At 49.8% G+C, this 25,000-nt stretch overlaps 1 long non-coding RNA gene across 1 annotated transcript in view; it reads right to left on the bottom strand.

Moving 5' to 3' along the window:
* LOC144610743 (uncharacterized) overlaps positions 1 to 25,000 on the bottom strand; it is an 89,099-nt gene that overhangs the window by 6,406 nt on the left and 57,693 nt on the right. The window contains exon 2 of the long non-coding RNA XR_013549448.1: positions 11,437 to 11,499. This is a non-coding gene — a long non-coding RNA (uncharacterized LOC144610743). The remainder of the gene's footprint in view (positions 1 to 11,436; positions 11,500 to 25,000) is intronic.

Below are 25,000 nucleotides of genomic sequence, written 5' to 3'. Positions count from 1 at the left end.
AAAACTCAGAGACATCAGCCAAACCTCAGGCTTACCAAAATCAACTGTTTGGAACATCATTAAGAAGAAAGAGAACACTGGTGAGCTTACTAATCACAAAGGGACTGGCAGGCCAAAAAATACTGGAATTTAGAAGGATGAGGGGGGATCTTATTGAAACATATAAGATAATTAGGGGATTGGACACATTAGAGGCACGAAACATGTTCCCAATGTTGGGGGAGTCCAGAACAAGGGGCCACAGTTTAAGAATAAGGGGTAGGCCATTTAGAACGGAGATGAGGAAGAACTTTTTCAGTCAGAGAGTGGTGAAGGTGTGGAATTCTCTGCCTCAGAAGGCAGTGGAGGCCAGTTCGTTGGATGCTTTCAAGAGAGAGCTGGATAGAGCTCTTAAGGATAGCGGAGTGAGGGGGTATGGGGAGAAGGTAGGAACGGGGTACTGATTGAGAGTGATCAGCCATGATCGCATTGAATGGCGGTGCTGGCTCGAAGGGCTGAATGGCCTACTCCTGCACCTATTGTCTATTGTCTATTGTCTATTGACCTCCACAGCTGATGACAGAAGAATTCTCTCTACAATAAAGCAAAATCCCCAAACACCTGTCCGACAGATCAGAAACACTCTTCAGGAGTCAGGTGTGAATTTGTCAATGACCACTGTCCACAGAAGGCTTCATGAACAGAAATACAGAGGCTACACTGCAAGATGCAAACCCAAAAATAGGATGGCCAGGTTACAGTTTGCCAAGAAGTACTTAAAAGAGCAACCACAGTTCTGGAAAAAGGTCTTGTGGACAGATGGAACATAGAAAATAGGTGCAGGAGGAGGCCATACGGCCCTTTGAGCCAGCACCGCCATTCATTGTGATCATGGCTGATCGTCCACAATCAGTAACCCGTGCCTGCCTTCTCCCCATATCATGAGATGAAGATTAACTATATCAGAGTGATGGCAAGAACAAAGTATGGAGGAGAGAAGGAACTGCCCAAGATCCAAAGCATACCACCTCATCTGTGAAACACCGTGGTGGGGGTGTTATGGCCTGGGCATGTATGGCTGCTGAATGTACTGGCTCACTTATCTTCATTGATGATACAACTGCTGATGGTAGTAGCATCATGAATTCTGAAGTTTATAGGCACATCCTATTTGCTCAAGTTCAAACAAATGGCTCAAAACTCATTGGCCGGCGGTTCATTCTAAGAATGAAGGGGAGGCCATTTAAAACTGAGGTGAGAAGAAACTTAATTTCACCCAGAGAGTTGTGAATTTGTGGAATTCTCTGCCACAGAGGGCAGTGGAGGCCGATTCACTGGATGAATTTCAAAGAGAATTAGATAGAGCTCTAGGGGCTAGCGGAATCAAGTGGTATGGGGAGAAGGCAGGCACGGGTTACTGATTGTGGATGATCAGCCATGATCACAAAGAATGGCGGTGCTGGCTCGAAGGGCCAAATGGCCTCCTCCTGCTCCTATTTTTCTATGTTTCTAAAACTGAAGGGGACTAGCCCCCCAAACAAGCATCTAAAGATGACTGCAATACAGGCGTGGCAGAGCATCACCAGAGAAGACACCCAGCAACTGGTGATGTCCATGAATCACAGACTTCAAGCAGTCATTGCTTGCAAAGGATATGCAGCAAAATACTAAACATGACTACTTTCATTTACATGACATTGCTGTGTCCCAAACATTATGGTGCCCTGAAATGGGGGGACTATGTATAAACACTGCTGTAATTTCTACATGGTGAAACCAAAATGTATAAAAATGGCCTTTATTAAAATCTGACAATGTGCACTTTAACCATATGTGATTTTTTTCTATTACAAATCTCAAATTGTGGAGTACAGAGGCAAATAAATAAATGATGGGTCTTTGTCCCAAACATTATGGAGGGCACTGTAGGTTAATTAAAGATAGACACAAAATGCCAGAGTATCTCAGTGGGACAGGCAGCATCTCTGGAGAGAAGGAATGGGTGACGTTTCGGGTCGAGACCCTAATTTGTGTAGGATAGTGTTTATGTGCGGGGATCGCTGGTCTGGCTGGTGCTGGCTCGAAGGGCAGAATGGCCTCACTCCTACACTTTTTTTTCCTATGTGATCTTGTCCGTCTCCACTCAACCTTCTCATAGAAACTAGAAACATAGAAAATAGGTGCAGGAGGAGGCCATTTGGCCCTTCGAGCCAGCACCGCCATTCATTGTGATCATGGCTGATCATCCACAATCAGTAACCCATGCCTGCCTTCTCCCCATACCCCTTGATTCCACTGGCCCCTAGAGCTCTATCTAACTCTCTTTTAAATTCATCCAGTGAATTGGCTTCCACTGCCCTCTGTGGCAGAGAATTCCACAAATTCACAACTCTCTGGGTGAAAAAGTATTTTCTCACCTCAGTTTTAAATGGCCTCCCCTTTATTCTTAACCCCTGGTTCTGGACTCGCCCAACATTGGGAACATTTTTCCTGCATCTAGCTCGTCCAGTCCTTTTATAATTTTATACGTCTCTATAAGATCCCCTCTCATCCTTCTAAACTCCAGTGAATACAAGCCCAGTCTTTCCAATCTTTCCTCATATGACAGTCCCGCCATCCCAGGGATCAATCTCGTGAACCTACGCTGCACTGCCCCAATTACAAGGATGTCCTTCCTCAGAATTACAAGGATGTCCTTCCTCAAATTAGGAGACCAAAACTGTACACAATACTCCAGATGTGGTCTCACCAGGGCCCTATACAACCTCTTGCACCTGGTCCTCACCCAGTAGGTCTCCTCTGAGAAATGCCCGCGGGTCCTTGTCGTTCATTTACAAGAGCGCGCGGTGACCTGATTGGGACACAATACCCCGGTTTCTCCATGACTCACAGACGCTACGACGCCGGGGGGGGGGGGGGGGGGGGGGGGAGAGAAGCGGTGGGAGAATTGCCGTCTGACGGTGGGAGAGCCATTGTACAGGCAGCCATTGTCTCACCACGATGGCGCCATTGCCCGTACAATACGATGGAGCCGAAAACCTACACTACTGTTGTGTTTACACAGATCAGACCTTATCAGATATAGAAACAATGAAAAGATTAATCTAGCCTGAGGTGGACACACACCATGAACACTAAACTGTAGACTATTATTCTCATTTCCATTCATTTAGAAAGTGGTGCTTTTTTAAAAAAGAACCCATTGAATGCAGCATAAATAATTGCCCGCTTTCATCCCCCTGTGCATTCATTCTTCTACATGATAAAAGTCTTCTCATTGACTGGCTTTTATTTTAGGTTTCGGGGGCAGAGTGCCCTTGACCCGGGCTCCTGTGAGCCGGGCATTGTTCTGGCGGCGTTGTGCTGATGGATGCGATAGTGCCAAGCTTGCTGCTACCACTGCCGCACCAGCCAGTCTGGGGCACAGGCAAACCGTGCCTCTGGGCAGCAACGGTTCCAACATCACCACCGAAACTCGGCAAAACCTTCCCACACGAGGAGGCAGACACAGACGGATGACCCGTGGGGGAAGGAGTTTAATTTAGTTTAGTTTAGTTTAGTTTAGTTTAGTTTAGTTTAGTTTAGTTTAGTTTAGTGATACAGAGGCATAACAGGCCCTTCGGCCCACCGGGTCCGCGCCGACCAGCGATCCCCGCACACTAACACTATCCTACACCCACTAGGGACAATGTTTACATTGACCAAGCCAATTAACCTACAAACCTGCACGTCTTTGGAGTGTGGGAGGAAACCGGAGCACGCGGGTTAAACCCACGCAGGTCACGGGGAGAACGTACAAACTCCGTACAGACAGCGCCCGTAGTCGGGCTGGAACCCGGGTCTCCGGCGCTGTGAGGCAGCAACTCTACCGCTGCCCCACCGCGCCCCTAAAAACGCTCATTGTTTAGTTTAGTTTAGAGACATAGCATGGAAACAGGACCTTCGGCCCACCTCATCCATGCCGACCAGCGATCACCCATCCACACTAGTTCTATGTCATCCCACACACTCAGGGCAGTTTACAGAGGGCTGATTAACCTGCAAGCGTGCATGATTTGGGGATGTGGGAGGAAACCGGAGCACCCGGAGGAAACCCACCCCGTCACACCATCTCACAGCGGGGAAACAGGCCCTTCGGCCCAACTTGCCCACACCGGCCAACAAGTCCCATCTACGCCAGTCAATTATTGAGACGAGCAGGATTATTAGGAGAGGGACAGATATGGTGGGCAGTGAGAAACATTTTCAGAGAGTGGAAATATCAGATACTAGAGGGCACAGTTTTGAGGTGAGAGGGTCAAAACTTAAAGGAGACGTTTGGAGCACGTTTTGTTACAGAGAGAGTGATGAATGCCTAGAACACACCACAATACCATACAATGTGATACGGTGCGATGCGATACAATAGACAATAGACAAAAGACAATAGGTGCAGGAGGAGGCCATTCAGCCCTTCGAGCCAACACCGCCATTCAATGTGATCATGGCTGATCATTCTCAATCAGTACCCCGTTCCTGCCTTCTCCCCATACCCCCTGACTCCGCTATCCTTAAGAGCTCTATCTAGCTCTCTCTTGAATGCATTCAGAGAATTGGCCTCCACTGCCTTCTGAGGCAGAGAATTCCACAGATTCACAACTCTCTGACTGAAAAAGTTTTTCCTCATCTCAGTTCTAAATGGCCTACCCCTTATTCCTAAACTGTGGCCCCTTGTTCTGGACTCCCCCAACATTGGGAACATGTTTCCTGCCTCTAACGTGTCCAACCCCTTAATAATCTTATACGTTTCGATAAGATCTCCTCTCATCCTTCTAAATTCTAGTGTATACAAGCCTAGTCGCTCCAGTCTTTCAACATATGAAAGTCCCGCCATTCCGGGAATTAACCTAGTAAACCTACGCTGCACGCCCTCAATAGCAAGAATATCCTTCCTCAAATTTGGAGACCAAAACTGCACACAGTACTCCAGGTGCGGTCTCACTAGGGCCCTGTACAACTGCAGAAGGACCTCTTTGCTCCTATACTCAACTCCTCCTGTTATGAAGGCCAACATTCCATTGGCTTTCTTCACTGCCTGCTGTACCTGCATGCTTCCTTTCAGTGACTGATGCACTAGGACACCCAGATCTCGTTGTACGTCCCCTGTTCCTAACTTGACACCATTCAGATAATATTCTGCCATCCTATTCTTACCACCAAAGTGATATGATAGAACTTTATTTATCCCAGGAGGGAAATTGATCTGCCAACAGCATGCAAATGGCATGTTGGCCTTCATGACAAGAGGAGTTGGGTATAGAAGCAAAGAGGTCCTTCTGCAGTTGTACAGGGCCCAAGTGAGACCACACCTGAAGTACTGTGTGCAGTTTTGGTCTCCAAATTTGAGGAAGGACATTCTTGCTATTGAGGGCTTGCAGCGTAGGTTAAACTAGGTTAATCCCCGGAATGGCGGGATTATCGTATGTGGAAAGACTGTAGCGACTAGGCTTGTATACACTGGAATTTAGAAGGATGAGAGGAGATCTTATTGAAACATATAAGATTATTAAGGGGTTGGACACGTTAGTGGCAGGAAACATGTTCCCAATGGTGGGGGAGTCCAGAACAAGGGGCCACAGTTTAAGAATAAGGGGTAGGCCATTTAGAACAGAGATGAGGAAAACGTTTTTCAGTCAGAGATTTGTAAATCTATGGAATTCCCTGCCTCAGAAGGCACTGGAGGCAGAAGGCCCTCTCACTAGGGCCCTGTACAACTGCAGAAGGATCTCTTTCCTTCTATACTCAACTCCTCTTGTCTCTGAATGCTTTCAAGAGGGAGCTAGATAGAGCTCTTAAGGATAGCGGAGTCAGGGGGTATGGGGAGAAGGCAGGAACAGGGTACTGATTGAGGATGATCAGTCATGATCACATTGAATGGTGGTGCTGGCTCGAAGGGCCGAATGGCCTCCTCCTGCACCTATTGTCTATTATCTAACAGTCATAAAACACAAGATACATGAAACATGAAATTAAAGTGACGAGTGGAAAAGGTTAGGGGATGTGCAAAGATTGGTGGGGGGGGAGTCAGTCTCGGTCTACCTCACGACAGAAGGGGGAGGAGTTGTACAGATTGATAGCCACAGGGAAGAAGGATCTCCTGTGGCGTTCTGGCCTGCATCTTGGTGGGAACTGTAGAGGGCAGTGGTGGAGGCAGATACCATAGTGGAGTTTAAGAGGTTTTTGGACAGGTGCAGGGAACGGAGGGATATGGGTTATGTGCAAGCAGATAAGCTATATGGTTCGCACGCAGCCAAAGCTTTTCCCATGGACCGCGTGGTTTTCCTCCAGGTGCTCCGCTTTCCTCCCACATCCCAAAGACGTGGAGGTTTGTAGTCACAGAGTGATACAGCGTGGAAACAGGCCCTTCGGCCCAACTCGCCCACACCTGCCAACAATGTCCCAGCTACACTAGTCCCACCTGGCTGCGCTTGGTCCATATCCCTCCAAACCCGTCCTATCCATGTACCTGTCCAACTGTTTCTTAAACGATGGGATAGTCCCTGCCTCAACTACCTCCTCTGGCAGCTTGTTCCATACACCCACCACCCTGTGTGTGAAAAAGTTACCCCTCAGATTCCTATTAAATCTTTTCCCTTTCACCTTGAACCTGTGTCCTCTGGTCCTCGATTCCCCTACTCTGGGCAAGAGACTCTGTGCATCCACCCGATCTATTCCTCTCATGATTTTGTACACCTCTTTAAGATCTCCCCTCATCCTCCTGCGCTCCATGGAATAGAGACCCAGCCTACTCAACCTCCCCCTGTAGCTCACACCCTCTAGTCCTGGCAACATCCTCGTAATTCTTTTCTGAACCCTTTCAAGCTTGACAATATCTTTCCTTTAACTGAACACAATTTTCTAAATGCGGCCTCACCAACGTCTTATACAACTGCAACATGACCTCCCAACTTGCAGCCCAGCGGTATGAACATTGACTTCTCTAACTTTAGATAGTTCCTCTGTCCCTCTCTTCCCCTCCCCTTTCCCAGTTCTCCCACTGTCTTCCTGTCTCCACGTATATCCTTTCTTTGTCCCGCTCCCCCCTGACATCAGCCTGAAGAAGGGTCTCGACTGAAACGTCACCCATTCCTTCTCTCCTGAGATGCTGCCTGACCCGCTGAGTTACTCCAGCATTTTGTCTGAAGAAGGGTCTCGACCCGAAACGTCACCCATTCCTTCTCTCCTGAGATGCTGCCTGACCCGCTGAGTTACTCCAGCGTTTTGTGATACCTTCGATTTGTACCAGCATCTGCAGTCATTTTCCTTCCCAACTTCTTCTGGGTCAATTGAGCTGAGTTTAGTCTATTGTCACATGTACCGAGCGAGGTACAGTGAAAAGCTTTGGTTGCATGCTAATCAGTCAGCGACAGGTTAATCAGCTTCGGTAAACTCTCCCTAGTGTGTGTAGGAAAGAATTAGTATGTGGCGATCGCTGTTTCAACGCTGCATCTCCAAACTAATCTACAACACTCCCTCCCTCCCTCCCTCCCTCCCTGTTGGGATAGTAGGTCAAAGCTTTAACCTGCTGTACACACCACAGGGGGCAAAGTGGCCATCTCATTGTTGAACTTATACTGTTAGGTACACATTATCCTCAAGTATTTAACTGGGGATTTACGTAACCTTCACTTAAAAGCTCATGGAGATCAATCATGTTAGCTTGTTGGATTGTCGGCATGGCCTAGGCATCCCTCTCATCAAGCTGATTTATTTCACTGGGACAATACGCAGGCCACAAAGACTCCAGAAAGGAAATCATTTAATCTTCCCGTTTGGTCATAACTATGAAGGCATTCGCCGCCAGTCCCAGTTTAACCCTCTAGCCTCCAAAACGTGTTGCTCGTTCCTCCATCTTTGATCGGACTTTGCTGGCTTTACCTTGCACTAAACGTTATTCCCTTATCATGTATCTGCACATGGGCACAGCGGTAGACTTGCTGCCTTACAGCGAATGCAGCGCCGGAGACCCGGGTTCCATCCCGACTACGGGTGCTGTCTGTACGGAGTTTGTACGTTCTCCCCGTGACCTGCGTGGGTTTTCTCCGAGATCTTTGGTTTCCTCCCACACTCCAAAGGTTTGTAGGTTAATTGGCTGGGCAAATGTAAAAATTGTCCCTAGTGTGTGTAGGATAGTGTTAGTGTGCGGGGATCGCTGGTCGGCGCGGACTCGGTGGGCCGAAGGGCCTGTGTCCGCACTGTATCTCTAAACTAAACTAAACTAAACTAAAGTAAACTGTAAATGGATCGATTGTAATCATATATTGTCTTTAAGGTGACTGAATAGCACGCAACAAAAGCTTTTCACTGTACCTCGGTACATGTGACAATAAACTAAACTAAACTAAACTAAACTAAACTAAACTAAACTAAACTAAACTAAACTAAACTAAATTAAATTAAACTATACTAACCTAAACTGAACTAAACTCTGGCGCTGTGAGCAATAGCTCTACTGTTCTGCAGGGATCTATGCTGGGACCATTGCTGTCTGTGATACATATAAATGACCATCAGACTATAAGAATTAGGGACAGAAATAGGCCATTCGGCCCATCGAGTCTACTCTGCCATTCGATCATGGCTGATCTATTTTTCCCTCTCAACCCCATTCTCCTGCCTTCTCCCCATAACCTTTGACACACTTGCTAATCAAGAATCTATCTCTGTTTTTAAAATATCCATTGACTTGGCCTCCACAGCCTTCTGTGGCAATGAATTCCACAGATTCACCACCCTCTGACTAAAGAAATCCCTGCTCATCTCCATTCTAAAGGTACGTCCTTTTATTCTGAGGCTGTGCCCTTTGGTCCTAGACTCTCTCTTTGCTGGAAAGATTGTTTCGGTGTCCACTCTATCCAGGCCTTTCATTGTTTGTAAGGTTGCAATGAGAAACCGGAGCATCGAGAGGAAGCCCACACAATCACAGGGAGAACATGCAAACTCCACACAGACAGCACCCGAGGTTAGACAAACCCACCGCCCCTCCCCACTCAGGTGTATCTCCATGTCACCCTGTGCAATGTCAATTAGCTTAGTCAATAAATGTTATTTTTTAATATTTAATCATCTTTTTACAACGTTAAAAAATGAAAATATTTGAAAACTAATTTATAACTTTTTTGAGGTGATAAGATCATAATCATAAGTTCGAGGAGTTGAATTAGGCCATTCGGCCCATCAAGTCTACTCCGCCATTCAATCATGGCTGATCTATCTCTCCCTCCTAACTACATTCTCCTGACACCCGTACTAATCAAGAATCTGTCAATCTTGCCCAGAGTAGGGGAATCGAGGACCAGGGGACACAGGTTCAAGGTGAGGGGGAAAAGATTTAATAGGAATCTGAGGGGTAACTTTTCCAAAGGTCAAGTTTGGAGGGATATGGACCAAACATGGGACTAGTGTAGCTGGGACATGTTGGCCGGTGTGGGCAAGTTAGGCCGAAGGGCCTGTTTCCACACTGTATCACTCTATGACTGAACATCAAATGGTAAACTGATTTCAACCGAATTACACCCTTGGAATAATAATTCTTCTGCTCCACCATTCTGGAGCTGATCAAGGGTAGAGGTGTCTAAAACTAAAAACTGGAGAAGATGAGCTGAGAGATCTGTGGCCTCTATCCCTCCAAACCTGTCCTATCCATGTACCTGTCCAAATGTTTGTTAAACGTTGGGATAGTCCATGCCTCAACTACCTCCTCCGGCAGCTTGTTCCATACACCCACCACCCTGTGTGTGAAAAAGTTACCCCTCAGGTACCGATTAAACCTTTCCCCCCTCACCTTAAACCTATGTCCTTTGGGTCCTTGATTCCCCTACTCTGGGTAGACGACTGCATATTCCCCTTTGTACCCCTCTGTAAGATCATCCCACATCCTCCTGTGATCCAAGGAACATAGTTCACAAGTTCACAAATTATAGGAGTAGAATTAGGCCACTCAGCGCAGCGGTAGAGTTGCTGCCTTACAGCGTGTTCGGCACCAGAGACGCGGGTTCCATCCTGACTACGGGCGCTGTCTGTACAGAGTTTGTATCATATCATATCATATATATATACAGCCGGAAACAGGCCCTTCGGCCCACCAAGTCCGTGCCGCCCAGCGATCCCCGTACATTAACACTATCCTACACCCACTAGGGACAATTTTTTTTACATTTACCCAGCCAATTAACCTACATACCTGTACGTCTTTGGAGTGTGGGAGGAAACCGAAGATCTCGGAGAAAACCCACGCAGGTCACGGGGAGAACGTACAAACTCCTTACAGTGCAGCACCCGTAGTCAGGATCGAACCTGAGTCTCCGGCGCTGCATTCGCTGTAAAGCAGCAACTCGACCGCTGCGCTACCGTGCTGCCCGTGACCGCATGGGTTTTCTCTGAGATCTTCGGTTTCCTCCCACACTCCAAAGGCTTGGTATAAATGTAAATTGTCCCTGGTGTGTGTAGGGTGATGTTAGTGCGCGGGGATCGCTGGTTGACATGGACTCGGTGGGCTGAAGGGCTGTATCTCTCAACTATCTCAACTAAACCTTGGATTTGCAACCTTGTTAGTCACGAGTATGTGCTGCAAGGGCTGATCGGGATATAAAATGGCTCCTGCAGTGTGAGGTGGTAGGTGACCTTGCCCAGAGCTCTGGGACATCAGTATGTGAGTGGTAGGTGTGCCAACTATCTCACTCCCAAATAAGGGACAAAAGGTGGAGCCCTACGTGACCTCACCCAGCCAGTGGCCACTTGCGTTAGGCCACTACGCAACCTCTGTTAGGCGGCGCCCAGTCCTCCGGGCCTACACTGTCTGGGCCTACAGTGTTCGGGCCTACAATGCCCAGGCATGCAGTGTCCGGGTCTACACTGTCCAGGCCTACAGTGCCCGGGCCTAGAGTGTCCAGGCCGACAGTGTCCGGGCATACAGTGTCTGGGCATACAGTGTCCGGGCCTGCACTGTCCAGGCCTACAGTGTCCGGGCCTAGAGTGTCCGGGCCTACAGTGGTCCCCAGGCCTACAGTGTCCAGGCCGACAGTGTGCAGGCTTACAGTGTCCGGGCCTACACTGTCCAGGCCTACAGTGTCTGGGCCTAGAATGTCCGGGCCTACAGCGGTCCTCAGGCCTAGAGTGTCCAGGCCTACAATGTCCGGGCATACAGTGTCCGGGCATGAAATGTGCGGGCCTACAGTGTCCAGGCCTACAGTGTCCAGGCCTACAGTGTCCAGGCATGAAGTGTCCGGGCCTACAGTGTCCGGGCCTACAGCGCCCCCCGGGCCTTATATGGGACAAGGGCGGTCCCGTATGGGACAAACCAATTTAGCCCAATATACGGGATAAATAGGGGACAGTTGACTACCCTAGTGAGGGTGCCTGACCGTGGTGCCTCTCCTAGTGCCAGGCCCTGTGCAGTAGATAATCGGCGATCTTTACCATTAGGTGGTGGTTTGACATCTGCGTCTCCTTGCTGGTTCGAGCTTTCAGATTGTCCTGACTCTGTGAGATAAAAAGAGACGTGTGGTCAGCACCAGGATTCTCTGTCTGTCATTCAACCAAACACCGCCCCTCGGCCAACGCCAACATGGCCTCCTCACACCCTCACCTCTGACCTTTCACCTCACATGGCCGCCTCAAACACTTGACATTCACTAGTCAGGAGCACTGGTTGCTCCGGGGAAACCTTTGCCAAATGTTTTCAAATTAGTTCACACCTCGAAACAGAAGGTGGGGGGTCCCGACCCGAAACGTCACCCATTCCTTCTCTCCAGAGATGCTGCCTGACCCGCTGAGTTACTCCAGCTTTTTGTCTCCACCGCCCCTTGAGTGGGTCATATTTAATTGGGTCGTCAACATTTTTTACACAGCAAAGACTGCCAAGGGAGGTGTAAGGAAAGTAAACATGCAGGTACAGCGGGCAGTGAAGAAAGCTCATGGCATGTTGGCCTTCATAACAAGAGGATTTGAGTATAGGAGTAAAGAGGTCCTTCTGCAGTTGTGTAGGGCCCTGGTAAGACCACATCTGGAGTATTGTGTACAGTTTTGGTCTCCAAATTTGAGGAAGGACATCCTTGCTATTGAGGCAGTGCAGCGTAGGTTCACGAGGTTAATCCCCGGGATGGCGGGACTCTCATATGAGGAAATATCGGAAAGCTTGTATTCACTGGAGTTTAGAAGGATGAGAGGGGATCTTATAGAGACGTATAAAATTATAAAAGGACTGGACAAGCTAGATGCAGGAAAAATGTTCCCAATGTTGGGGGAGTCCAGAACCAGGGGCCACACAGTCTAAGAATAAAGGGGAGGCCATTTAAAACTGAGCTGTGAATTTGTGGAATTCTCTGCCACAGAAGGCAGTGGAGGCTAATTCACTAGATGAATTTAAAGGAGAGTTAGATAGAGATCTAGGGGCTAGCGGAATCAAGGGATATGGGGAGAAGGCAGGCACGGGTTACTGATTGTGGATGGTCAGCCATGATCACAATGAATGGCGGTGCTAGCTCGAAGGGCCAAATGGCCTCCCACTGCACCTATTTCCTATGTTTCTATGTTTCTACGTTTCTAGCAATAATTCCCATGACATAAGGGTATCTTTTGTTTTACTCCGATCTCCAGAGTACTGATCTGGAGAAGGGTCTCGACCCGAAACGTCACCCATTCCTTCTCTCCTGAGATGCTGCCTGACCCGCTGAGTTACTCCAGCATTTTGTGAATAAATCCAGAGTAGTGATGAATGTTTCTGGATTTCTACTGGAGGTGTCACAGCGGGTAGAGCAGCTGCCTCACGGCACCAGAGACCTGGGTTCAATCCTGACCTCAGGTGCTGTCTGTGGGTGGAATTTTGTACGTTCTCCGTGTCCATGTAGCTTTTCTCATGGAAGCTCCAGGTTCCTCCTGCACTCCAAAGATGTACAAGTTTGTTGTCAGAAGGAACTGCAGATGCTGGTTTAAACTGACGATAGACACAAAGTGCTGGAGTAACTCAGCGGGACAGGCAGCATTTTCCTTCTCTCCAGGGATGATGCAAGTCCCACTGGGTTACTCCAGCTTTTTGTTAGGGTTGCCAACTGTCCCACATCAGCCGGTACATCCCGTGTTTTGGGCTAAATTGGTTAGCCTTTGCCTGAGATGTAGTTGGCTGGACCCAGGGCATCAGGTCAGAGGTCAACCCGTCACCTTGGTCATAAGGTCTTAAGTGATAGGAGCAGAATTAGGCCATTCGACCCATCAAGTCTACTCTGCCATTCAATCACGGCTGATCTATCTCTCCCTCCAAACCCCATTCTTCTGCCTTCCCCTTACTGCCCCTGATACCCGTTCTAATAAAGAATCTACCTATCTCTGCCTAAAAATATCCACTGACTTGGCCTCCACAGCCTTCTGTGACAATGAATTTCACCCTCTGACTAAAGAAATTCCTCCTCATCTCCTTCCCAAAAGAACATCCTTTAATTCTGAGGCTGTGCCCTCTAGTCCTAGACTCTCCCACTAGTGGAAACATCCTCTCCACATCCACTCTATCCAGGCCGCTCACTCTTCGGTGAGTTTCAATAAGGGGTCGCTGGTCGGCGCGGACTTGGTGGGCCGAAGGGCCTGTTTCCGCGCTGTATCTCTAAACCAAACTAAACATAACCGTTCCCCTGTCCCAGCCCCTGCTTGGCTGCGATCTGTTTATTCGTTGTGATCACACCTGACCTCAGCTTCAGGTCATTCCCACATCATCGCCACCATCAGGTTGTCCAATAGTCAATCCTCCAGCGGCATTCTGACAGAAACCTGGCCCCCACTCCCCCATCCCCATCCCCATCCACACCACGAGAATCCGCACTGGGCCTCCACAGCACATTTATTTTCTTAAGCGCCGGGAAAATATTTTCCAAAGAGCAAACTGCAGACTTTTTTAAACTTTGGTTTCAGAGAGGCAGGGCTTTGTAACAGGCTCTTCGGCTAGGGTTGCCAACTGTCCCGTGTTAGCCGGGACATCCCGTATTTTGGGCTAAATTGGTTTGTCCCGTACGGGACCGCCCTTGTCCCGTATTAGGCCCAGGAGGCGCTGTAGGCCCGAACACTGTAGGCCCGAACACTGTAGGCCTGGACAGTGTAGGTCCGGACAGTGTAGGCCCAACATTGTAAGCCCGGACAGTGTAGGCCCAGACAGTGTAGGTCCGGACAGTGCAGGCCCGGACAGTGTAGGCCCGGACAATGTAGGCCCGGACAGTGTAGGCCCAACAGTGTAAGCCTGGACAGTGTAAGCCCGGACAGTGTAGGCCCAGACAGTGTAGGCCCGGACAGTGTAGGCCCGCACAATGTAGGTCCGGACAGTGTAGGTCCGGACAGTGTAGGTCCGGACAGTGTAGGCCCGGACAGTGCAGGCCCAACAGTGTAAGCCCGGACAGTGTAGGCCTGGACAGTGTAGGTCTGGACAGTGTAGGCCCGGACAGTGTAGGTCCGGACAGTGTAGGCCCAGACAGTGTAGGCCTGGACAGTGTAAGCATGGACAGTGTAGGCCCGGACAGTGTAGGCCCAACAGTGTAAGCCTGGACAGTGTAAGCCCGGACAGTGTAGGTCCGGACAGTGTAGGCCCGGACAGTTTTGGGAGTGAGGAAGTTGGCAACCCTACCTTCGGCCCACTGGGTTGGTGCCGACCAGCGATCATCTGTACACTAGATCTATCCTACAAACACTGGTGACAATTTACAGAAGCCAATTAGCCTACAAGCCTGCACGTCTTTGGAATGTGGGAGGAAACCGGAGCACCCGGATAAAACCCACGCGGGTCACGGGGGGGAAAGTACAAACTCCGTACAGACAGCGCGTGAGGTCAGGATCGAACCAGGGTCTCTGGCGCTGTGAGGCAGCAACTCTACCGCTGCGCCACCGTGCCGCCTTCTGATATGTGCTGCCTAGTCTGAATTGCACCAGTTCCAGAAGTTCATCAGGTCATAAGTGACAGGAACAGAATTAGGCCACTCGGCCCATCAAGTCCACTCCGCCATTCAATCATGGCTGATCTATCTTTCCCTCTCAACACCATTCTCCTGCCTTCTCCCCACAACCCCTGACACCCGTACTAATCAAGGATCTATCTATCTCTGCCTTAAAAATATCCACTAACTTGGCCTCCACAGCCTTCTGTAGCAATGAATTCCACAGATTCACCACCCCCTGAAGAAATTCCTCCTGATTTTCTTCATAAAGGAACGCCCTTTAATTCTGAGGCTGTGACCTCTGGTCCTAGACTCTCCCACTAGTGGAAACATCCTCTCCACATCCACTCTATCCAGGCTTCATGTGGTACAGCTGTGGCTGGCAACACAGTTGGAGCCAGCCCACCTTCCCAGCCGAGCCCTGGCACAAGCCAAAGACCTGAAGCCATCTCCCCATTGCTCTCCCCCCCACCCACAGATTACCCGGTCACTGAGATTCGCATATTTTTTCCCTTCATAACAAGAGGAGTTGAGTATAGGAGCAAAGAGGTCCTTCTGCAGTTGTACAGGGCCCTAGTGAGACCGCACCTGGAGTACTGTGTGCAGTTTTGGTCTCCAAATTTGAGGAACGATATTCTTGCTATTGAGGAAGTGCAGCGTAGGTTCACTAGGTTAATTCCCGGAATGGCGGGACTGTCATATGTTGAAAGACTGGAGCGACTAGGCTTGTATACACTGGAATTTAGAAGGATGAGAGGGGATCATATTGAAACATATAAGATTATTAAGGGGTTGGACACATTAGAGGCAGGAAACATGTTCCCAATGTTGGGGGAGTCCAGAACCAGGGGCCACAGTTTAAGAATAAGGGGTAGGCCATTTAGAACAGAGATGAGGAAAAACATTTTCAGTCAGAGAGTTGTGAATCTGTGGAATTCTCTGCCTCAGAAGGCAGTGGAGCCCAATTCTCTGAATGCATTCAAGAGAGAGCTGGATAGAGCTCTTAAGGATAGCGGAGTCAGGGGGTATGGGGAGAAGGCAGGAACGGGGTACTGATTGAGAATGATCAGCCATGATCACATTGAATGGTGGTGCTGGCTCGAAGGGCCGAATGGCCTCCTCCTGCACCTGTTGTTTATTGTCAGGATGGAACCTGGGTCTCTGGCGCTGTGAGGCAGCAGCTCTACCCGCTGCGCCACCGTGCTGACTTTGCTATCCGCCATTAATGGATGACGCTTCGTGGAGATATCGGAAGGTTTGGGCGCCGTGGTAGAGGGAGGCGGTGAAATGAATACAAGGGGAATTTGCAGATGTTGGCTCGTTAATGGTAAGAAAAGAAAGTGCAGAACAGTACAGATCAGGAACAGGCCCTTCGGCCCACACCGTCTGTGTCCAACGTAATGCCAAGACAAACACGTAGCTGCCCGCACATAATCCACATCCTTGATGCTAACTCAAACTAATCTCCTCTGCCTGCATGTGATCCACACCCCTCCATTCCCTGCATATCCATGTGCCCATCCAAAAACCTCTTCAACACCACTATCGTATCTGCCTCCACCACCACCCCTGGCAGCACGTTTTCATCTGTGGAAATAGTTTCTGACTGTCTAGCCTAGCTATGCCTCTCGTTAATTTATATACACCGATCAGCCAAAGACGTACAGGTTTGTAGGCTAATTGGTAAAATTGTAAATTGTGCCTAGAGTGTGCAGGATAGTGTTAGTGTGTGGGGAGGATAGTGTTAGTGTATGGGGAGGATAGTGTTAGTGTGTGGGGATCGCTGGTCGTTGTGAACTCGGTGGGCTGAATGGCCTGTTTCAGCCCGTATGTGTGTGCATGTGTGTGTGTGTGTGTGTGTGTGTGTGTGTGTGTGTGTGTGTGTGTGTGTGCATGCGCGTGTACGTGTATGTGCGCGTTTGTGTGCATGGGTGTGCGTGTGGCTGTGTGTATGTGCATGTGCGTGTTTGTGCATGTGTTCGTGTGCATGTGTGTGTATGCATGTGCGTGTTTCTGCGTGTGTCCCTTTGCATGTGTGTGTGTGCATGTATGCGTGTTTGTGCGCATATGTATGTGAGTATGTGCATGCCTATATACGTACATATGCGAATGGGTGTGCATGTGTGTATGTGTGTGTGCGCGCATGTATATGTATGAGCGAGTGTGTGTGCATACGTGTGTTTATGTGTGTGTGTGCGCGCGTTTGTGAGCGTGTTTGTGTGTGTGTGTGTGTGTGCCCGCGTCTGTGTGTCCCCGTGTCTGTGCATGTGTTTGTGCGTGTATGTGTGTGTGCGTGTGTGTGCGTCGTGTGTGTATGTGTGTGTGTGTGTGCATGTGCTTGTGCGTGTGTGTGAGTGCGTGTGTCTGTACTTGTGTGTATGTGTGTGTGTGTGTGTGCACGAGCGTGTACATGTGTGTGTGCATGTGCATGTGCATGTTTGTGTGTGTGCACACTTGCTTGCGTCTGTGTGTGTGCATGCACGTGCGTGTTTGTGCATGTGTGTGTGCTTCTGTGTGTGTCCGTGTGTCCGTGCAGGTATGTGTGCGTGTATGTGTGTGTGCGTGCGTGTGTCTGTGTGTGTATGTGCGTGTGTGTGTGTGTGCGAGTGTCTGTACATGTGTGTATGTGTGTGTGTGTGTGTGTGTGCAGTGTGTGTGCATGTGTGTGTGTGCATGTGTGTGTATGCATGTGTGTGTATGTGCGTGTGTGTGTGTATGGGCGCTAGCGTGTGCATGTGGATGTGTGTGGGCATGCGTCTGTGTGTGTGTGTGTGTGTGTGTGTGTGCCCGTGCATGTGTGTGTATGTCTATGTGTGTGTGTGCATGTGACTGTGTATGCTTGTGTGTGTGTGTGTGTGTGTGTGTGTGTGTGTGTGTGTGTGTATGGGCGCTAGCGTGTGCATGTGGATGTGTGTGGGCATGCGTCTGTGTGTGTGCCCGTGCATGTGTGTGTATGTCTGTGTGTGTGTGTGCATGTGACTGTGTATGCTTGTGTGTGTGTGTGTGTGTGTGTGTGTGTGTGTGTGTGTGTGTGTGTGTGTGTGTGTGTGTGTGTGTGTGTGTGTGTGTGTGTGTGTGTGTGTGTGTACTTGCGCATGCGTGCGTCTGTGTGTGTGCATGTGTCTGTGCATGTGTGTGTGTGTGTGGGTATGTGTGCCTGGGCGTGCGTGTGTGTCAGTGTGTGTGCCGTGTGTGTATGTGCGTGTGTATGTGCATGTGCATGTGCGTGTGCATGTGTGTGTGCTTGTATGTATGTGCGTGCGTGTACATGTGTGTGTGTGTGTATGTGCATGTGTGTATGTGTGCACGCTTGCTTGCGTCTGTGTGTTTTCGTGCACGTGCGTGTTTGTGTGTGTGTGCGTCTGTGTGTGTCCGTGTATCTGTGCATGTATGTGTGCATGTATGTGTGTGTATGTGCGCATGTGTGCGTCTGTGTGTGTATGTGCATGTGTGTGTGTGCGAGTGTCTGTACATGCATGTATGTGTGTGTGTGTGTGTGCACGCGTGCGTGTGCATGTGTGTGTGTGCATATGTGTGTGTGCATGTTTGTGTATGTGCATGTGTGTGTGTATGGGCGCGTGCGTGTGCATGTGTGTGTGTCTGTGTGCTTGCGTGTGCATGTATGTGTGTGTGGGCATGCGTCTGTGTGTGCGAGCGCATGTCCGTGCATGTGTGTGTTTGTGTGTGTGTGTGTGTGGTGTGTGTGTGTGTGTGTGTGTGTGTGTGTGTGTGTGTGTGTGTGTGTGTGTGTGTGTGTGTGTGTGTGTGTGTGTGTGTGTGTGTGTGTGTGTGTGTGTACTTGCGCATGCGTGCGTCTGTGTGTGTGCATGTGTCTGTGCATGTGTGTGTGTGTGTGTGTGGGTATGTGTGCCTGGGCGTGCGTGTGTGTGTGTGTGTCAGTGTGTGTGCCGTGTGTGTATGTGCGTGTGTATGTGCATGTGCATGTGCGTGTGCGTGTGTGTGTGCTTGTATGTATGTGCGTGCGTGTACATGTGTGTGTGTGTGTATGTGCATGTGTGTATGTGTGCACGCTTGCTTGCGTCTGTGTGTTTTTGTGCACGTGCGTGTTTGTGTGTGTGTGCGTCTGTGTGTGTCCGTGTATCTGTGCATGTATGTGTGCATGTATGTGTGTGTATGTGCGCATGTGTGCGTCTGTGTGTGTATGTGCATGTGTGTGTGTGCGAGTGTCTGTACATGCATGTATGTGTGTGTGTGTGTGTGCACGCGTGCGTGTGCATGTGTGTGTGTGCATATGTGTGTGTGCATGTTTGTGTATGTGCATGTGTGTGTGTATGGGCGCGTGCGTGTGCATGTGTGTGTGTCTGTGTGCTTGCGTGTGCATGTATGTGTGTGTGGGCATGCGTCTGTGTGTGCGAGCGCATGTCCGTGCATGTGTGTGTTTGTGTGTGTGTGTGTGTGTGGTGTGTGTGTGTGTGTGTGTGTGTGTGTGTGTGTGTGTGTGTGTGTGTGTGTGTGCGCGTGTGTGTGTGTGCGTGTGTACGTGTGTGCGTGTGTGCGTGTGTGTGTGTGAGTGTGTGTGTGTGTGTGTGTGTGTGTGTGTGTGTGTGTGTGTGTGTGTGTGTGTGTGTGTGTGTGTGTGCGCGTGTGTGTGTGTGCGTGTGTGTGTGTGTGTGTGTGTATGTGTGTGTGTGAGTGTGTGTTCCCCACTGTGAATCCCCATGAGCTATAAACCTGATGCTATAAACCAGGAGACATAAATGCCTGTGGTTTGTTCGATAACAGAGTGCATAACTGTTTATAATAACTTATAAAACTTCAAATATCTATTAAATATAAACCCCAGGCTGCAACGAAGACATTGATTAATTGAAATTCCATAGGGGTATCTCCAGCAAACATTATTGCATTTGAAGATCGACTCAAAAAGCTGGAGTAACTCAGCGGGTCAGGCAGCATCTCTGGAGAGAAGGAATGGGTAACGTTTCGGATCGAGACCCCTCTTCCGGCTAGACCCGAAACGTCACCCATTCCTTCGTTCCCAGAGTTGCTGCCTGTCCCGCTGAGTTACTCCAACTATTTGCGTGTATCTTCGGTTTAAACAAGCGTCTGTGGTCACTGCCAACACATTGCATTTGAGTTGTGGGCAGTACTGGGTATAAACCATGGAATATTCCACACATTGGTGATGCTCACTCACACCCTGTTCTCTGAGAGAGATTATATTTGTACTCCCCTTCAACGAATGTTGGCGCAAAGCACAGAAGATTATTTCCCCATTTATTCCCATCGCTATCAGTCTCTGAAACATTTAAACAAACGGCAGAGTTAAGATCGCTTTCCCTCTCACAATCCAGAGGTTCTGAGTTCAAAAGACAGGTTGTGGAGTTACATTTAGTTTTGTTTGGAGATACAGGCCCGGAAACAGGCCCTTCGGCCCACCGGGTCCGCGCCGACCAGCGATCCCTGTACACTAACACTATCCTACGCCCACTAGGGACAATTTACACGTACACCAAGCCAATTAACCTACAAACCTGTACGTCTTTGGAGTTTGGGAGGAAACCAGAGCACCCAGAGAAAACCCACGAGGATTATTGCCGACAGTGCACCCTGTGCCTACCACCACAGCTGCATCTCACTTATGCAGCATAGAACAACTGCGGCACGGTGGCGTGGCGGTAGAGTTGCTGCCTCACAGCGCCAGAGACCCGGGTTCCATCCCGTCTACGGGTGCTGTCTGCACGGAGTTTGTACGTTCTCACCGTGACCTGCGTGGGCTTTCTGCGGGTGCTCCGGTTTCCTCCCACACTCCAAAGACGTGCAGGTATGTAGGTTAATGGGCTTGGTGTATATGTGAATTGTCCCTAGTGCGTGTAGGATAGTGTTAGTGTGCGGGATCACTGGTCGATGCGGACTCGGTGGGCCGAAGGGCCTGTTTCCGTGCTGTATCTCTAAACTAAACTAAACTAAATTAAGGACAGTCCAGCACAGCAAAAGGCCCTTTTTCCGTCAACATCTGTGCCAAACATGAAGCTCACAAAATCATCTTGCACATAATTCATATCCCTCCATTCTCTGCATATCCATGTGCCGATACAGTCTAAAGAAGAGGCCTGATCCAAAATGTCACCCATCCTTTTTCACCAGTAATGCTGCCTGACCAGCACATTGTGTCTATCTTTGCCTGTCCAAAAGCCTCTTCAACACCACTATCGTATCTGCCTCCACCACCAACCCTGGCAGCACGTCCCCAGGCCCCCACCCCCCTCTGTTTTAAAAACTTGCCCCACACATCTCCAGTAAACTGTGCCCTCTAAAATTGGGCATTTCCATAGTAGGAAAAAGGATCTGACAGTCTATGCCTCTCATAATTGTATAGACTTCTGTCAGATCTCCCCTCAACCTTTGATACTCCAGAGAAAATAATCCAAGTCTGTCCTAGCTAGGGTTGCCAACTGTCCTGTATTAGCCGGGACATCCCGTATATTGGGCTAAATTAGTTTGTCCCGCACAGGACCGCCTTTGTCCTGTATTAGGCCCAGGGGACACTGTAGGCACGGACACTGTAGGCCCGGACACTGTAGGCCCAGGGGCTGCTTTAGGCCCAGACACTGTAGGCCCGGACACTGTAGGGCCGGACACTGTAGGCCCGGACACTGTAGGCCCGGACACTGTAGGCCCGGGGGCTGCTGTAGGCCCGGACACAGTAGGCCCGGACACTGTAGGGCCGGACACTGTAGGCCCGGACGCTGTAGGCCCGGACACTGTAGGGCCGGACACTGTAGGCCCAGACACTGTAGGCCCGGACACTGTAGGCCCGGACACTGTAGGCCTGGACACTGTAGGCCTGGACACTTCTTCCTGACTCCACCTATATCCTTCCTTTGTCCCGCCCCCTGACATCAGTCTGAAGAAGGGTCTCGACCCGAAACGTCACCCATTCCTTCTCTCCTGAGATGCTGCCTGACCTGCTGAGTTACTCCAGCATTTTGTGAACAAATACCTTCGATTTGTACCAGCATCTGCAGTTATTTTCCTACACTAGTAGACCTGGACACTGTACACCTGGACACGTAGGCCCGGACACTGTAGGCCCGGACACTGTAGGTCCGGACACTGTAGGCCCGGACAGTGTAGGCCCAGACAGTGTAGGCCCGATCACTGTAGGCCCGGACAGTGTAGGCCCGGACACTGTAGGCCCGGGGGCCGCTCTAGGCTCGGACAGTGTGGGCCCAGCGGCCCGGGCGCCGCCTAACAGAAGTTGCGGAGTAACCTGCCTCCCGACCCGGGCGGCCACCATTGGTGGAGCGGGAGCACGTGGCCGCTGGCTGGGTGAGGTCACGTGGGGCACGGGGCGGTGACATCACCTTTTGACCCTTATTTGGGAGTGAGATAGTTGGCAACCCTGGTCCTACCTCTCCTTATAGTTAACAAACCCTACTCCAGGCATCATCCTGGTAAACCTCCTCTGCACCGTCTCCAAAGACTCCACATCCTTCCTGTAATGGGGTGATCGGAACTGCACGCAATGCTCCAAATGCGGCCTGACCAAAGCCCTATAAATCTGCATCAATAATTTAAAGACAGCATTTACCATTTGTCAAATAAATGATGACCTATTTATGGCATTCCATTCATACCTTTCCGTCAGTTTAAATGACAAATCTCTTAATTGTTCTGTATCTCAGATAAGTCTTTTCATCGCTATTTTTTTCAGTATTTTAGTTTTAGAGATACAGCGCGTAAACAGGCCCTTCGGCCCACCGGGTCCGCGCCGACCAGCGATCCCCGCACACTAACACTATCCTACACCCACTAGGGACAATTTTAAACAACTGTACCAAGCCAATTAACCTGTAAACCTGCACGTCTTTGGAGTGTGGGAGGAAACTGGAGCACCCGGAGAAAACCCACGCAGTCATGGGGAGAACGTGCAAACTCCGTACAGACAGCACCTGCAGTCACGATCGAACCTGAGTCTCTGGCGCTGCACGCGCTGTAAGGCAGCAACTCCGACGCTGTGCCACCGTGACCGACCTTTTCCACGCTGTATCTCTAAATTAAACTAAAGTCGCAGTGATCTCTGACCCCTCCGACAGGGGGCTTTCTCTGGGTAAACTTTAATGTAAACGTTGTCCCTAGTGGGTGTAGGATGGTGTTAAGGTGCGGGGATCGCTGGTCGGTGCGGACCCGGCGGGCCAAAGGGCCTGTTTCTCTAAACTAAACTAACGTGCTGTATCTCTAAACTAAACATCCCAGTTTAGTTTAGATTAGTTTAGTTTTGTTCAGTTTAGTTGAGAGATACAGCGTGGAAACAGGCCCTTCAGCCCACCGGGTCCACACCGACCAGCGATCCCCGCACACTAACACTATCCTACACACACTAGGGACAATTTACACTGTACAGAAGCCGATTAACCTACAAACCTGCACGTCTTTGGAGTGTGGGAGGAAACCGAAGATCTCGGCGAAAACCCACGCAGGTCACGGGGAGAACGTACAAACTCCGTACAGACAGCGCCCGTAGTCGGGATGGAACCCGGGTCTCCGGCGCTGTGAGGCAGCAACTCTACCGCCGCGCCACCCAGTGAAAAATATTCCTTCTCACTTGCCTGCTGCAATTCGGAAAACAAAAGGAAATTCTACCTCATCGTTCCTGTAAAGTGAGCTGTAACGTATAAGCAGCCCCAGATGTGAATCATGGCCCAGTCATATGAAAATATCCTGAAGCCTTGTGTACTTTTCCCACCCCATGGAACACGATGTCACTCCCCACAGCACTAACACTCCCCTCTCCCTCGTCTTTCCGGGGAATGTGATTTACTTTAGAGACTTTAGTGATTTTGGCGCGGCACGTCGGTGCGGTGGTAGAGTTGCCGCCTCACAGCGCCAGAGACCCGGGTTCCATCCCGACTACGGGTGCTGTCTGTACGGAGTTTGTACGTTCTCCCCGTGACCTGCGTGGGTTTTCTCCGAAATCTTCGGTTTCCTCCCACACTCCAAAGACGTGCAGGTTTGTAGGTTAATTGGCTTGGTAAACGTAAATATTATCCCTTGTGGGTGTAGGATGGTGTTAGTGTGCGGGGATCGCTGGTCGGCGCGGACACGGTGGGCCGAAGGGCCTGTTTCTGCACTGTATCTCTAAACTAAAAACTAAACTTTAGACATACAAGTGTCAAGATCACTGAAGCTCATCACCCTCTGAATCTGAGGAAGGGTCTCGACACGAAACGACACCTATTCCTTTTCTTCATGGATGCTGCCTGACCCGCTGAGTTACTCCAGCTTTTTGTGTCTATCTTTGGTTTAAACCAGCATCTGCAGTTCCTTCCCACACACTGAGCCTAGTGTAGTTTAGTTTGGAGTTACAGCGCTGAAACAGGCCCTTCGGCCCACCGAGTCCGCGCCGACCAGCGATTCCCGCACACTAACACTATCCTACACACATGCGGGACAATTTACAATTTCATCGTGGTGTATTAGCCGACAAACCTGCACGTCTTTGGAGTGTGGGAGGAAACCGGAGCAACCGGAGAAAACCCACGCGGTCTCAGGGAGAACGTGCAAACTCCGTACGGACAGCGCCCGTAGTCACGTCAGTGGTGGCTTCTGTAAATTGTTCCCAGTGCATAGGGTGGTGCTAGTTTATGGGGGGGATCACCGGTTGGCATGGACTGGGTGGGCCGAAGGGCCTGTTTCCATACTGTGTCTCCAAAGACTAAATTCTAAAGGTTGGCTTTAAACGTGCTGCAGTGGGGATTTCCATGTAGTGTGAAAAATGACCTCATGGTGAAAAACAATGTTTGTTTATCAAAGTTATATAAATTTGGCAGCCCTAATGAGAATCTCTAAGCCAAAAGGACACAGAGGGCTGGGAGTAACTCAATGGGTCGGGCAGCATCTCTGGAGAACATGGATTGATGACGTTTCGGGTCGGGACCCTTCTTCAGACATCTCTGACCAGAGTTGCCAGCCTCACGTCCTCCTGTCTGAACCTTACAGTGCCGAGGGAGGCCAATCAGCCCATCGTTCCCCTACTAGCTCATTGGAAGAGCTCCCCAGTTGGTTCCAGAAGCCTTGTTTCTCTTTGTTCCAGTCGGATTGGCATGGGA

The sequence above is a fragment of the Rhinoraja longicauda genome, chromosome 37, assembly GCF_053455715.1.
Source record: "Rhinoraja longicauda isolate Sanriku21f chromosome 37, sRhiLon1.1, whole genome shotgun sequence".
Taxonomy (NCBI): domain Eukaryota; kingdom Metazoa; phylum Chordata; class Chondrichthyes; order Rajiformes; family Arhynchobatidae; genus Rhinoraja; species Rhinoraja longicauda.
This window is presented reverse-complemented; position numbering and strand designations above follow the sequence as displayed.